Source organism: Pinus tabuliformis, chromosome J (genome assembly GCF_031772625.1).
Source record: "Pinus tabuliformis cultivar Carrire ecotype Pingquan chromosome J, CPIR1, whole genome shotgun sequence".
In the NCBI taxonomy this organism is placed as follows: Eukaryota; Viridiplantae; Streptophyta; class Pinopsida; order Pinales; family Pinaceae; genus Pinus; species Pinus tabuliformis.
In genome coordinates this window covers 184,604,758-184,619,064 of record NC_142295.1, presented here as the reverse complement: position 1 = coordinate 184,619,064, position 14,307 = coordinate 184,604,758, and the positions used below count along the sequence as shown (strand labels likewise).

The 14,307-nt window shown below is 40.7% G+C and overlaps 1 protein-coding gene across 1 annotated transcript in view; it reads right to left on the bottom strand.

The window, feature by feature from the left end:
- Nucleotides 1-2,235: 2,235 nt before the first annotated feature.
- The window catches only part of LOC149226294 (RNA methyltransferase family protein), a 125,773-nt gene continuing 113,701 nt past the window's right edge, over nt 2,236-14,307 (bottom strand). Inside the window, exon 4 of the mRNA XM_089377461.1 lies at nt 2,236-2,671. The gene's annotated coding sequence lies outside the window, so the exon portion shown is untranslated. The remainder of the gene's footprint in view (nt 2,672-14,307) is intronic.

Below are 14,307 nucleotides of genomic sequence, written 5' to 3'. Positions count from 1 at the left end.
CGTTGTGATGAGGAGAGAATAGTTGTAGTGAGCAGAAAGGTTAGGGAGGCATAAAGGTTAGGGAGGCAAAATCTACCATTTTCTCCTACCCTGTTGTGTATTGACTCCTCTAAGCCAATAGATTGCTTCAATTTGCCAATGGATCCTTTTCAATAGAATTCTAGAGATTGCACTACCATACCAAATCTGCCAGAAGGATATAAATGGCCTGGACTGTATTTTTTTCATATAGTAACCAGGCAAGTGAAGGATTTCTTGAGCTAGAGTATGCATCGAAGGGGAATGCTTGAGCCTGAGTTAGGCATTTGCTAAAAAGAAGATGTCCATGTGACTGACTGAATGCTCATAGAGGAATCTAGACAAATCTGCACCACTAGGATTGATGGTAGATTTTTAATTCGCTAAGTGATGTAGCAATCTGGGTTGGATTGTGATGAAAAATAGAGATTTTTCGGTAGTCCCTTGCCCTTGTCACCTCATAGCCCAACTTGAGGATGGCATCTGCTGTGGATGCCTACAAAGCTTGCAGGTAAATTACTCGTATGCAACGAATTTACATGGACAGATTTTGATAAAGATCAGTACTCTCATCTGATTGTATGAATCTATAATGTTGATTCCTAAAATTTGTTTCATGTATAGGAGTAAATTGAGATGAAGTATTTACATGTATGGAATAATTTCTGAATATATATAACTACAAATCAGATTTTCCATTATTCATAAGTTAAACACATCTAATTGCATATCAATCTGGTTCACGAGTTGTTGAAAGCTCTAGTTAGAGTATAGCTGCAATTCAGATCTGTAAAGGAAAACAAATTTTAAAGTTCAGCACAGCAAGTACCCAAATTGTCCACTAGGGAGTGGTACCAGAGCCTGTGAGATAATTAGATTTAATGAAACATGAAAAGTCTCCTAGGCTGTTGCAAACTGAAAATAAGAATTTCTAGCAAGAGAAGCTTTAAGATGGTAGCACTTATGTTTGCATAAACACAATTACCGAAAGAGTTACAGTCACATTTTCTGATTTTAATTTGGTAAAGCTTGGCCAGTATATCAGGATTGTTTTATCTCTCTTTCCTCCATTCAAGCAGGTGTACCAGGCCATACCATCTTTAAAGCTCTTGCCATCTCTTTTAGAGTCCTTATTATGAGTGTATTTTTAAGCTTGAATCAACATTGAAGTTTAAAAGAATTTCATTCCCATAAAGCAGTTCCTGCTCCGTTAGATATTGCTTCTAATGCATGAAATCTTCTTCCAATGATCTATTGATCAAAAAGAATATTCTGATATAGCCAATCCCACCCTTTCAAGCATTTAGTTCATTAGAAACAAAGTCACTTAGAAAACCTACTTAACTTTTCCTTTTCCATCATGGTGCTCTACTTACCTCTTTTTTGTGTGAACACGTTTAACAGGCATATTCCTAGATATCAAGTTCGGTTGCAATCACTGTGCCATCTCTTCCTGGTTCATTGTCCATCAGAACAAAAAAGGTACCCGCCAGTCAAGTAAAAGGCAAGATGGGTCTCACCTATAAAAACCAATTTGTGATGCATCCAGAAAAATAACGTCCTAGTTCTATAAATAAAGTCTCTTTCCACAGTCTTTCTCCAGGTTTCAATCATTCCTCTTATATAAAAGAAGCTACATTAGTCATCAGACAATTTCTCTAAACAGATTGCTCCACCCTTTTTTTACTCCTGCAGTCTCCCTTCTGTGTTGTACAGATCTCAAGGTGGAAGGCAATTTTACTACAATCTTTTCTTCTTTCTTTTAACATTGACCAGAATACAGAGCTCAGATTTCTGATCCAATTTGTGATCCATCCAGAAAATTAACGTCCTAGTTCTATATAAATAAAGTCTCTTACCACAATCTTTCTCTAGGGTTCAATCATTCCTTTTATATACAAGAAGCTACATTAGTCATTGGACAATTTCTCTGAACAGATTGCTCTACCTATTTTTCACTCCTGCAGAGTCTCCCTTCTCTGTTGTAGATCTCAAGGTGGAAGGCAAGTAACTACAATATTTTCTTCTTTCTTTTGACATTGACCAGAATACAGAGCTAAGATGTCTGATCTAAATTTCCTTCAAGTAAATTGTTGGATTCATTCAAATCTACAATTTGGCCTAACTGAAGTCCATTTAATAGTAGCATAATTTATCTCAGTATCAAATTAAGTTTGCTTGATAAAACTTCCAGTGAAATGAGATTCAGATTATGGATTCGATAAAACAATAGATAAAAAGAAAATTAATGTATATCACTAGGTATGTTGGCAGCACTCCACGAAATCATGAAGATAAAATTGACACACTGAAGGATCCCATTATCTAATATACAATAGGAATAAAGGGCGAAGAAGATACCTTCGCAATAAATGTCTTTTTTTTGCAAAACAGATGATATCAAGCAGTATTCAAGGCAGACCCCATCAATGAGGAAAAGCAGAATTCTTTATAGCATGAAGGCTCAATCTTTTGTCTACAAAAATGTGTTTACATGCATCTCCTATGAGATCTCTCATTCATTGCTTCTTGGGATGAATGCATGGACTTTCTTCAACATTTTTCATGATCAACATTGGCTTTGTTGTTTTGATGATTAAACGTGCATAACTAAATTTCTTTCAACCCCAACTCCTTCGCTTTTGAAGAAAATCTGCAGTGGAATTTTACCATTAGACATATGGAATAAGTCCTATTTATTTTGCAGAAACTATTGAACTAAACAGCAAGTGAAACAGCTAGAAATTTTTGAATGATAAGCTTTTATAATATTATCTTTTAAAAGGTAGAAACAATTACAGCGAAGAAGCAGAGATTTGATAGAAGACATCAATAGAGGACCTGACATCATGTCAAAAGCTATGATGAATATAGCTGAAAATAAAAACCAATATCTTTGGGGATGCAGATGGGATTAAAAAAAAAAAAAAAAAGCCTCCAATTATATATTGTAAGGCACTGTGTGTTAGACTGTGAGTCCCCAGACAATCACAAAATTATTCCTATTTATTTTGCAGAAACTATTGAACTAAACAGCAAGTGAAACAGCTAGAAATTTTTGAATGATAGGCTTTCATAATATTATCTTTTAAAAGGTAGAAACAATTACAGCAAAAAAGCAGAGATTTGATAGAAGACGTAAATAGAGGCCCTGACATCATGTCAAAAGCTATGATGAATATAGCTGAAAATAAAAACCAATATCTTTGGGGATGCAGATGGGATTAAAAAAAAAAGAAATCTCTGATTATATATTGTAAGGCACTGTGTGTTAGACTGTGAGTCCCAAGACAATCACAAAATCTTGTTAAATTGTAGCAAGAAAAGGCTTCATTTGACTTGTGTCTTAGTCAAATGGAGAAATTCGAATTTCCACATCAGCAGGATGACTTGAGTTGCAGTTAGTAGGAGTGACATGGCCAAGTCACTTAGTTAAGTCAGTGAATTCAAGTTTGTGGGCAAGAAGTAGAGTTGTGCATGAGTTGATTGCTAAGATCTAGCAATCTAGTGGAGTTATAGTTAGTGAAACTCAGTTATCTGAACTCTAATCATGAATAGAGTCAATGGGAGTTTAGTTGAGTAGTTGTAACTGTTGTTAACTCACTGATCTCTCAGTTAACTAGTCAATTTACTAAAAATAGCCCTAGTCATGCATGCAATTCGAATTGCCTAGTTGAGTGAAGGAAAAAGGCATAATTGTATTTATTATTGTGTACTATTGAGTGTACAGAGTTTGCATGTAGCAGGTGAGCCATTTCTCTTGGGATTTGCGCAAGCAAATAGGATCTTCCTTATTCTTTAGGAGCAAGAATTGCGCAAGAAAATAGGAGGAAGTAGGAGACGTATTTGCCTAAGTATTGGGCAGAGCAGACTCAGGAGGAGGAGATCAGTATTGCAGTGCAAGTTGAGTTTCAAGTAATAGATCTATATTCTCATCTGATATAATACAAACAAAGGAGGGGTTTTCCCCAGCTAGGTTCCCCAATAAAAATACTCTATTCATTGTGATTGAATGATTGCATGTGTTTTTATTGTATGTTTTCCCTTCCGCAGATTGAGTATAAGAAATTTGTGTCTATTGATCTCAGTTTGATTTAATTAGCAGCTGCAAATTTTGAGTTATTTCTACATGGTATCAGACCTATTGAAAATTACATAGAAACCAGGTTCCCAATCATCTCTCAAAGTAATTTCGAATCACAGATTTGTGGTTCAGGTATTTTCTTCAATGCAGGAACAATGTCTTTCTGTGGAATAAGGCTTGAGTATGCATTCAAGGGCACTTCAAATTTATTACTTGGAAAGACAAAATGGAAGTTGTGTTAGATGACAATGGAGCATTGGAGTACACACAAACCAATATTCCAAAACCAGCAACATCATATGCACAGCAGCTAGCTCAGTGGAAGAAATATACTGCAAAAACCTAGAGGATTATCCTGGAGGGAGTCAAAGATCATGTGGTTTTGAATTTGCATGGCATAGAGACTCCATTTGCAATGTGGAAAACCCTCACAGATCTATTCCAAAGCAGCGGTTATGCCAAGAAATTGGCATTAAGAGATAAGCTCCAGAACATTTGAATGGGTAAAAATGAAATTGTTGTTCAATACCTATCCAGATTCACTCAGGTGAGAGATGAACTTGGAGGAGTTGGAGAGACTATGCCACCATCTGAACTTGTGAGCTTAGCACTCCTTGGTCTTCCAAAGTCCTGGCACAGCTATCAGGATTCAGTTAATGGAAGAGACAAGCTCCCAAATTGGGAGAGACTTTGGTCTGACTTGGTGCAGGAGGAGATTAGAAGAAACACTAGAGATGGAGTCTCATCCAAATCTGATGAGGAAGAAGACTATGCTCTAGTTGGCAAAGGAAAGAATGCCAAAGGCAAGAAGGCCCAAGGCGAGGCAGAATCCAACCAGAACCATGGCAAGAAGAAAGACCTCAGTAAAATTAAATGCTTTCACTGCCATGAGTATGGACATTATGCAACCAAGTGTCCACACAAGAAATCCAGTAAGGAGCCTACAGCAAGAGCAGGAGGAGATGCTCTCACATCACAATTCGAATTGGATTTCACCCTCATTACTTGCATGACAAACACAGTATGACGGAGTGAGTGGTACCTAGACTCTGGTGCTTCATATCATATGACAGGAAGCAAGGAGTTCTTCAGCAGCCTAGAGGAGAAGGACCTACAATTACCCATAGCGCTTGGAGATGATGAGAGATATAGTACTATTACCGCTCAAAATAGCAAGGATCCTAGGAGGGGATCCTATAGAGCAACTACTAGGTTAGATGCACTCACATCACAATTCGAGTTAGATTTCACCCTAATTGCTTGCATGGCAAGCACAGTTAAACGGAGTGAGTGGTACCTAGACTCTGGTGCTTCATATCATATGATAGGAAGTAAGGAGTTATTCAGTAGCCTACAGGAGAAGGACCCACAATTACCCATAGAGCTTGGAGATGATGGGAGATATAGTACTGTTACCGCTCAAACTATGAGGGGATCCTATAGAGCAACTACTAGGTCAAGGGGCAACAATGGAGCGATAACCCATTGTCACCTCAGCTAAGGCTCCCTGCTCTTTACGAACTTTCACTGATGGGAGGAGTCTTGATATAAGAGGAATCACAAGGATTAATAAATCAATGAATGGGTGGAGAGTGATTCCTAGAGCCTATTCACAAGAGAGACTCAATTAAATGGTTTACTTGCTTAAGAAGCAAGGTGATGGGCTCTCTAAGAAGGGCTAAGAGGATGCTTAAGCCTAGGTTTGGAGAAAATCCCTTGACAAGAAGTGTCCCAGACCTAAGACACCTTAAGGAGAAGTGGCTTCTATGTGATCCTTGTATAATTTGAGTTTCGAGGTTGCGGGACCACAAAGGACCCAAGTGGACCTCAACTAGGTCAAGGGTGTGGGGTTGATCAACAAAAAAGTGGCTCGACCTAGTTAGGGAGGAGAATAAGATCGAAGGAATAATTTTCTTTTGAAATTTGAATGCAATGTTCCAAATGAGGACACTAACCCAAATCAACCTAGGGAGAGAAATGATCCAAAAGCTAGGGCTTGCAATATCTCAGGATTCCACTGTCGAATTGTGCTCAAACTTGGAGGACCCTTTGAGAAGACCCCAGTGCAGTTGTGGACCAATTTTCAAGGTGTTTGGATCGCTACAAAAGATTTTGCTTGATGCCTTAGGTGACCGACTAGGGTTAGGCCTAGAATTGGAAAAGATAAGAAGAAGGGGTAATTTTGACCACCAAAGGGATAAGAGGATCAGTGCCTTGCTTCTTGGGCTTAATAGAGTCAAGATGCACCTAGATCGAGAATTTTCACATGCTAAATAGCCCTAGATGACTTTTGCTAGACTTTCAAGATGCAGCAACAAGGTCATTTAGGGATTTATACTTCAAATTGCAAAGGAAATGAATTTTCGAGGGCTTTCAACCTATAAGGTGCCTCTAGGAACATTGTTAAAATTGGCAACTAGGGCCAAATTCCATGTGGGTCAGCTTATTTATGGCAGCTGATATTTTTATTGGATCCCTCTCGTCGAGAGGTGTAGGATTGATCTAAAGATCATCTGATTCCAATAAGTATTTATGGAGATATGAATTTATTTTGATTATGGAATTATTATCAAACCGACCAGCAACTTATGTAGGCTCAAGAAGCCCAAACGTCATGTCTATTCAACCTATACGTTTTTGGTATAAATAGAAGAGTTTTGATGTCATTTGTAACACATTCTTGATGTGATCTCCTCTCCACGTCTTGGATTTTTGGAAGGAGAGTCACAAAAAGAAAACATTGGCCTAGTTTAATGATGCCCTATTCCAACGCAGTGTTGGAGACCTTATAAGATATACGTTGTTCATGGTGGATACACTGTGGATGTTATACGTTGGTTTCATGCATTCATGGGAGATATTCACGCAGTCAATGTTCACGTTGTCCGCAGTCAATGTTCACGCTTTCCATGGTTAATAGATACACTATTCATTACGCTGATCAATAAGACAATGATACGCTATATATGTTGGTCAATAGATACATTGTTCAATATACGCAGGCTATGATACAACGCAGCAATATATTTATATACGCAGGCAAACAATGCAGCAAGATATATATATATCCGCAGGCGATGGCAACATATATATACACAGCAATAGAGAATATATTTACACGCTGGTCATACGTTGTTCATGCAGAGATATATACGCTGCTCATGGAACGCAAGTCATGGTGACAGTTACACGCAGTTCAACGTAGTCATGGAACGTTGTTCATGAGGCACTTATAAGCTGTCATAAAGGGGAGCCGCAATCAAGGCATGAAGTTGTATTAAGGAGCCATAGTTAGCCGCAGTCAGTAAAGGGAGGAGCCACAGTGAACCGCACTGAGCCGCAGTCATAATGAGGGAACCCGCTTGAGCCACAGTCACAAAGAAAGGAGCCGCAGTAGGGTTTGACCGCACCTAGTTTGGATTTAAGGTGCAGTCACAAACTCATTGAGCAGTGGATGGTGTCACCGCAGTGATAACAGTCTCGATGATAAGTACAATGGCTCAAGCACTTGTGGTTAAATAGAAGTACAGTAATATGAAACCTCAGTGAGAGCTGTAACTTGTTGTCTCTCAATGGGTATCATGATCCTAGAGACAATCCCAGCATAAGAAGGAACACAGTCTTAGTGGAATTATCTCTCAATAGTCCCTGTACATATAGAAGCAACTGTGAGGATCTCAATGATGATGTAATAGCTTCAATGGTGCTGCAATGAGGATGACCCGAGCAGCAACAGAAAGGAGGATTGATATCTTGGTCTTGGAGAGGCACAACATGTATGGTACAAATCATGGACATAAAGGGCAGCATGATGATGGATAAGATCATGGACATGGGCAGCATGATGATAATCATGATTAGTGCAGCATGGTGCAGTATGTAGTGGTACAACATGAGAACCAGATGCAACACGATGATAGGTGAAGGAGTCACCTTGGAGAATCACTTGAAGCAGAATGTCTTCAACTGATCTCATCGTTATACGAAATGATCTATACTAGATCTAGATAAGTCAAAGTGTTGACTTCTGTTGTAAATGTACTATCTCTCTCTCTCTTTCTCTGCTGAACTTTGAAGAACATAAAAGAAGAATTGATCAAGGGTTTCCCCACATTGTGGGGTTTGTCCCTGGCTAGCGCCACATCTTGTGTCCTCTTGTCTTGGCTTTTCTTCTGCGATTTATATTTATGTTCTATCTGCAGTTTATCTTAATGCTGATGTGATTGCTAACTGTGAAAATTTAAATTAATTGCTCTAGCATAGAACATACCTAAAATTAACATGGTATCAGAGCTGAGGTGATGACAATGCCCAAGCAAGAGTGAAAGAGCAATCACCAAAGACAGTTGGAACAAGACAAAAGGATCAATGGGATCATTGTCTAAGGGTGAAGTGGAAGCAGAGAATATTATCAGAATGGCGCTGCGGAATCACTTCATTGGGAAGTTCGGATCTAAGGGTGGAAGGAAAGGTAGATGTCTTGGTTATAAGTTCGGCCCTTATGCGAATGAGTGTCCGAATGGCAAAGATGCAGGTCATCAAGGACACGGCCGACTCTTCAAAGAAAGCAAGGAACCCCTAAATCTCTTTTATGTACCTGATCACAAGAAGAACCTAGTGTCCATCTCGGAAATGGAAGTCAAAAGTTTAAGGATGGCACTTATCGATGGAAAAGTACGTGTTTGAAAATAGATTTTTCAAAGACGTTTTTGAGTTCAGGGTTGTATCAAGGCAGGAAGTCCACTAACACAAAGCACCAGAGGTCTGTGAGTCAGATGGTGACAAGGATGCCTGAATTCAAAAAGAGCATGAAGGTACATGTCTAAGATGTACCGAAGGAAAATCTTAAAGGGGACCATTCCCCTCATGCCACAGATCCACAAGCTTGGAACAACCCGAGGAGTTTGAGATTCATGAGCAGGAATCTCATGTATGCAAGTGGTAGAAAGCCCTCTATGGCTTGAAGCAAAACACCCCGGGCATAGTATGAGAGGATCAACAGCTGTCTGATGAAGCTGAGATTCACTAGGAGTGAAATCGATCCAAACCATCCAAAGGTTGTGAATGACAGACCTCTCATACCGGCACCTATGTCTGACAGGTGCAGACCCTCTCATTCGTAGAAGACAGAGGGAGTTGGATTCTGAATGTGGAAAGATAAACTGCAAGCCTGTGACTACCTCGAGGATCTTAACTTTCAGAAGTTATACGGTAGTGATGTCAGACCAGATTTAGGAAAGTTCTTGGTGAACTTCCGTCCGGACATATGTTTTGCAGTTAGCACAGGGAGCTCATATTTGGTTGAGCCTCACTAGATTGGTGCCAAGAATCTTCTGAGATGTCTTCAGGGATTGAGATACACTACCGGAAATATGAAAACTGCATGATTATTCGAACGCTGACTGGGCAGGCAGTGTGGAGGATCACTAGAGCACTTTTCAGTGTTGGTTCTCTTTGGATTCTGCTTCGATATCATGGATGAGCAGGAAGCAGAAGTCGGTTGTTATAAGTACCGTCGAGACCAGATACATAACTACGAGTATGACCTCGTATGAAGTTGCCTGGTTGTGGAAACTCTTAAGTGAGTACACATGATGAATACCACTGTGATTCTCTATGACAACCAGAGGTGGGATTCGATTATTGAGGAATCCCCTATTCAATGATTGCTCCGGCAGAGAGACATCAGATACTGCCTTATCTGGGATATGGTAAGTCGATGAGCAAGGAGGCTCCATCGCACTACAGATCGCTAGTCAGAGCCTCGGGGAAAGATCAAATTTGTGATTTTCCCGAACGACTTGGAGTCGTCGAGAGACCCTTGTAAAAGGGTCCTGCATGTTGCATACATTGAGCTCTGGGAGCTCTGGGGGCTTGCGGTTCTTACTGGAGCAACATACAACCACAAGGTGACTCACCCTCCCCTGGTGGTGCGCACTGGGACAAGATGATTCGCTCTCTTGTGGGACAGGATGATTCGCTCTCTTGTGGGACAAAATGATTCGCTCTCTTCTGGGACAGGATGATTCGCTCTCCTATGTAGTAGGATGATTAGTTCTCCCGTGAGGTCTGGATGATGTGTTCTCCATAACAATTATGTAGCAGGATGATTAGTTCTCCTGTGAGGTCTGGATGATGTGTTCTCCATAACGATTGTGTAGCAGGATGATTAGTTCTCCTGTAAGGACAGGATTGATTAAGCTCTCCTGTCAAAGCATCCTACCCATGCAGTCTAGGACTCATAGGAAGTACCTCTCATCTGATCAATGAGCAGGGAAATGAGGATAGGGACCATAGTAGTACTGATGGACACATCGTTGTATCTACCGTACTCCCTATGCTAGGATGACCTTCATTGATCTGGGATCAATGATACTGGTCTGGGACCAGTGGTACATACTCTGAGACTAACTTAGGGTCACTGGAAGACTGGTCTAGGACCAGTGGTACATACTCTGAGACTGACTTAGGGTCACTGGAAGACTGGTCTGGGACCAGTGAGAGTGGTACATGCCATGACGTTGACTTCGGGTCAGTTGAGATTGGTCTGGGACCAATGGTACACTCTCTGAGACTGATGATACTAATCTGCGACCAGTAGTAGGAGTGGTACCCACTATGACACTGACTTTGGGTCGGCTGAGACAGGTCTGGGACCAGTGGTACGCACTCTGAGACTGACTTCGGGTCAGTGGAGAATGGTATGAGACATTCTCGATCAATTCTTCTTCTTCATGGTTCAGAAGAGCTAAGTTAAGCAAAGCAGAGCTAGCAGAGCCAGCAAAGCTGAGCAGAGCAACGCGGAGCCAGCAGAGCTGAGCAGAGCTAGAAAAGCTGAGTAAAGTTGGGCAGAGCTAAGCAAAGCTGAGCAGGGCAGTGCAGGGCACTGATGGCATAGATAGTACAGTTGGACATATGGATCAGCGAATGGAGTTCTCCCTAGTTGACAGGGAGTGTTAAAATTGGCAACTAGGGCCAAACTCCATGTGGGTCAGCTTATTTATGGCAGCTGATATTTTTATTGGATCCCTCTCGTTGAGAGGTGTAGGATTGATCTAAAGATCATCCAATTCCGATAAGTATTTATGGAGATATGAATTTATTTTGATTATGGAATTATTATCAAGCCGACCAGCAACTTATGTAGGCTCAAGAAGCCCAAACGTCATGTCTATTCAACCTATACGTTTTTGGTATAAATAAAAGAGTTTTGATGTCATTTGTAACACATTCTTGATGTGATCTCCTCTCCACGTCTTGGGTTTTTGGAAGGAGAGTCACAAAAAGCAAACGTTGGCCTAGTTTAATGATGCCCTATTTCAACGCAATCTTGGAGACCTTATAAGATATACATTGTTCATGGTGGATACATTGTGGATGTTATACGCTGGTTTCATGCATTCATGGGAGATATTCACGTAGTCAATGTTCACGTTGTCCACAGTCAATGTTCACGCTTTCCGTGGTCAATAGAAACGCTGATCAATAAGACAATGATACGCTATATACGCTGGTCATATATACGCAGGCTATGATACAACGCAGCAATATATTTATATACGCTGGCAAACAACGCAGCAAGATATATATATATATATATATATCCGCAGGCGATGGCAACATATATATACACAGCAATAGAGAAGATATTTACACGTTGGTCATATGCTGTTCATGCAGAGATATATACGCTGCTCATGGAACGTAAGTCATGGTGAAAGTTACGCGCAGTCCAACGCAGTCATGGAACGTTGTTCATGAGGCACTTATAAGCTGTCATAAAGGGGAGCTGCAATCAAGGCATGAAGTTGTATTAAGGAGCCACAGTTAGAGTTAGTTAGTAAAGGGAGGAGCCACAGTGAACCGCACTAAGCCACAGTCATAAAGAGGGAACCCGCAGGAGCCACAGTCACAAAGAAAGGAGCCGCAGTAGGGTTTGACTGCACCTAGTTTGGGTTTAAGGTGCAGTCACAAACTCATGGAGCAGTGGATGATGTCACCGCAGTGATAAGTACAATGGCTCAAGCACTTGTGGTTAAATAGAAGTACAGTAATATGAAACCTCAGTGAGAACTGTAACTTGTTGTCTCTCAATGGGTATCATGATCCTAGAGACAATCCCAGCATAAGAAGGAACACGGTCTTAGTGGACTTATCTCTCAATAGTCCCTGTACATATAGAAGCAACAATGAGGATCTCAGTGATGATGTAATAGCTTCAATGGCGCGGCAATGAGGATGACCCCAACAACAACAGAAAGGAGGATTGATATCTTGGTCTTGGAGAGGCACAACGTGTATGGTACAGATCATGGACATAAAGGGCAGCATGATGATGGATAAGATCATGGACATGGGCAGCATGATGATGGATAAGATCATGGACATGGGCAGCATGATGATAATCATGATTAGTGCAGCATGGTGCAGTATGCAGTGGTACAACATGAGAACCAGATGCAGCACGATGATAGGTGAAGGAGTCACCTTGGAGAATCAGTTGAAGCAGAATGTCTTCCACTGATCTCATCGTTATACAAAATGATCTATACTAGATCTAGATAAGTCAAAGTGTTGACTTCTATTGTAAATGGACTATCTCTCTCTCTATTTCTCTGCTGAACTTTGAAGAACATAAAAGAAGAATTGATCAAGGGTTTCCCCACATTGTGGGGTTTGTCCCTGGCTAGCGCCACATCTTGTGTCCTCTTGTCTTGGCTTGTCTTCTGTGATTTATATTTATGTTCTATCTGCAGTTTATCTTAATGCTGATGTGATTACTAACTGTGAAAATTTAAATAAATTGCTCTAGCATACAACATACCTAAAATTAACAAACATTCACCCACTCCCTCAAAGAGCAACGCATGAATTGAATCATGTATTCAAGGTTTCCAGAAGAATTTTGCATTACTTTAACCCATACAAGAATAATGATAACAATAACATGTAGCAGATAAGTAAGATAACAAGAATAGCATTAAAATTTCATTTACATGAGAGAGAGAGAGAGTATATCCATTCATCAACTTTGCATTATAAAGAAGCTCCAAAGACAATAGCGAAAATCGAAACATCATAGTGCATCCAGAAACTCCAAAAGTTTCGTCCTAGAAACAACTGCAAAAATCTCCCAATAGATACTAATCCAATCCAAGGGGTAATGAAAGGAATGAATGAGCCTCTCATCAATTTATATCCTTCCTAAAGAGTTTGATTTGCCTAATTAGGCCTAATTAAGCCCCAAATAATAAAATAATGTGCAATAATAACATCCCTTGGTGACAAGCCCACCAAGATAGCTCCATAATACAAAAATAAGCCTCTCAAGAGGGAAAAATAGTAAACATGATGAGTCGTTGGGCCATTGAGAAGGCCTAGTGGAGTCCAAAGTGTGCCAAGGTGAGAGAATAGACTCCAAACATAGTGAATAAGGGGTTGGCCCCTTGATATCCAAGCAAGTCACATGTGGTGTCCCCAAGTGGGTGTGGGGGCACAATGACATCCTCATGGGTCTCCAAGTGGATCGATAATGCCTGTAAACCATCTGTAAGGGCTAGGATGATGACATAAGCCCTCCCTTTGTCTCCCATAGTGAGACACATCCTCATCTGGACCTTGGAACCTATGCCAAGTGTGTCCTACAAGTGTGAAGTTGGTTGGGCATGGTGATCCAGGTGCATCATCCTCATCCAAAAAGGTGGAACACGAGCAATCATTGAATGGTGTTGGGGATCCATGCTCTCTGCGATGATGGAGGCCCATGGCTCTCTACGCTCACCCTACAAGTGCCAATGTGGCCGTCTAGAGGGCTTGGACACCATATAGGGAGACCAAACCCGAAATAGAGACCCACCTACAATCCTGCATGAGATCCAATGCATCCCCTTGCCCTCCAATACAACAAATCATTGGAATAATCAAGTAAAAGAGCTTACAAATCATAGAATCAAATGGACACTTCATGGTGGCATGCCCTTCCATAGTGGGTTTTGGCATGTACCAGTGTCTCCAAGCTGAATAAGGGGGTTAACCAAGGAACCTATTAGTTGGTTTCAGCCTTTAAAGTGGGTGACATGTCCATGGTACATCCATCAAGTGGTAGGTGGCATGTGATATAATGATGGAATGGAGTGGGGATCGAGGAAGGCTCCAAGCCACATGCCATGCTACAAGGGTAGCTATTATAGGGGAAGCCCACACTT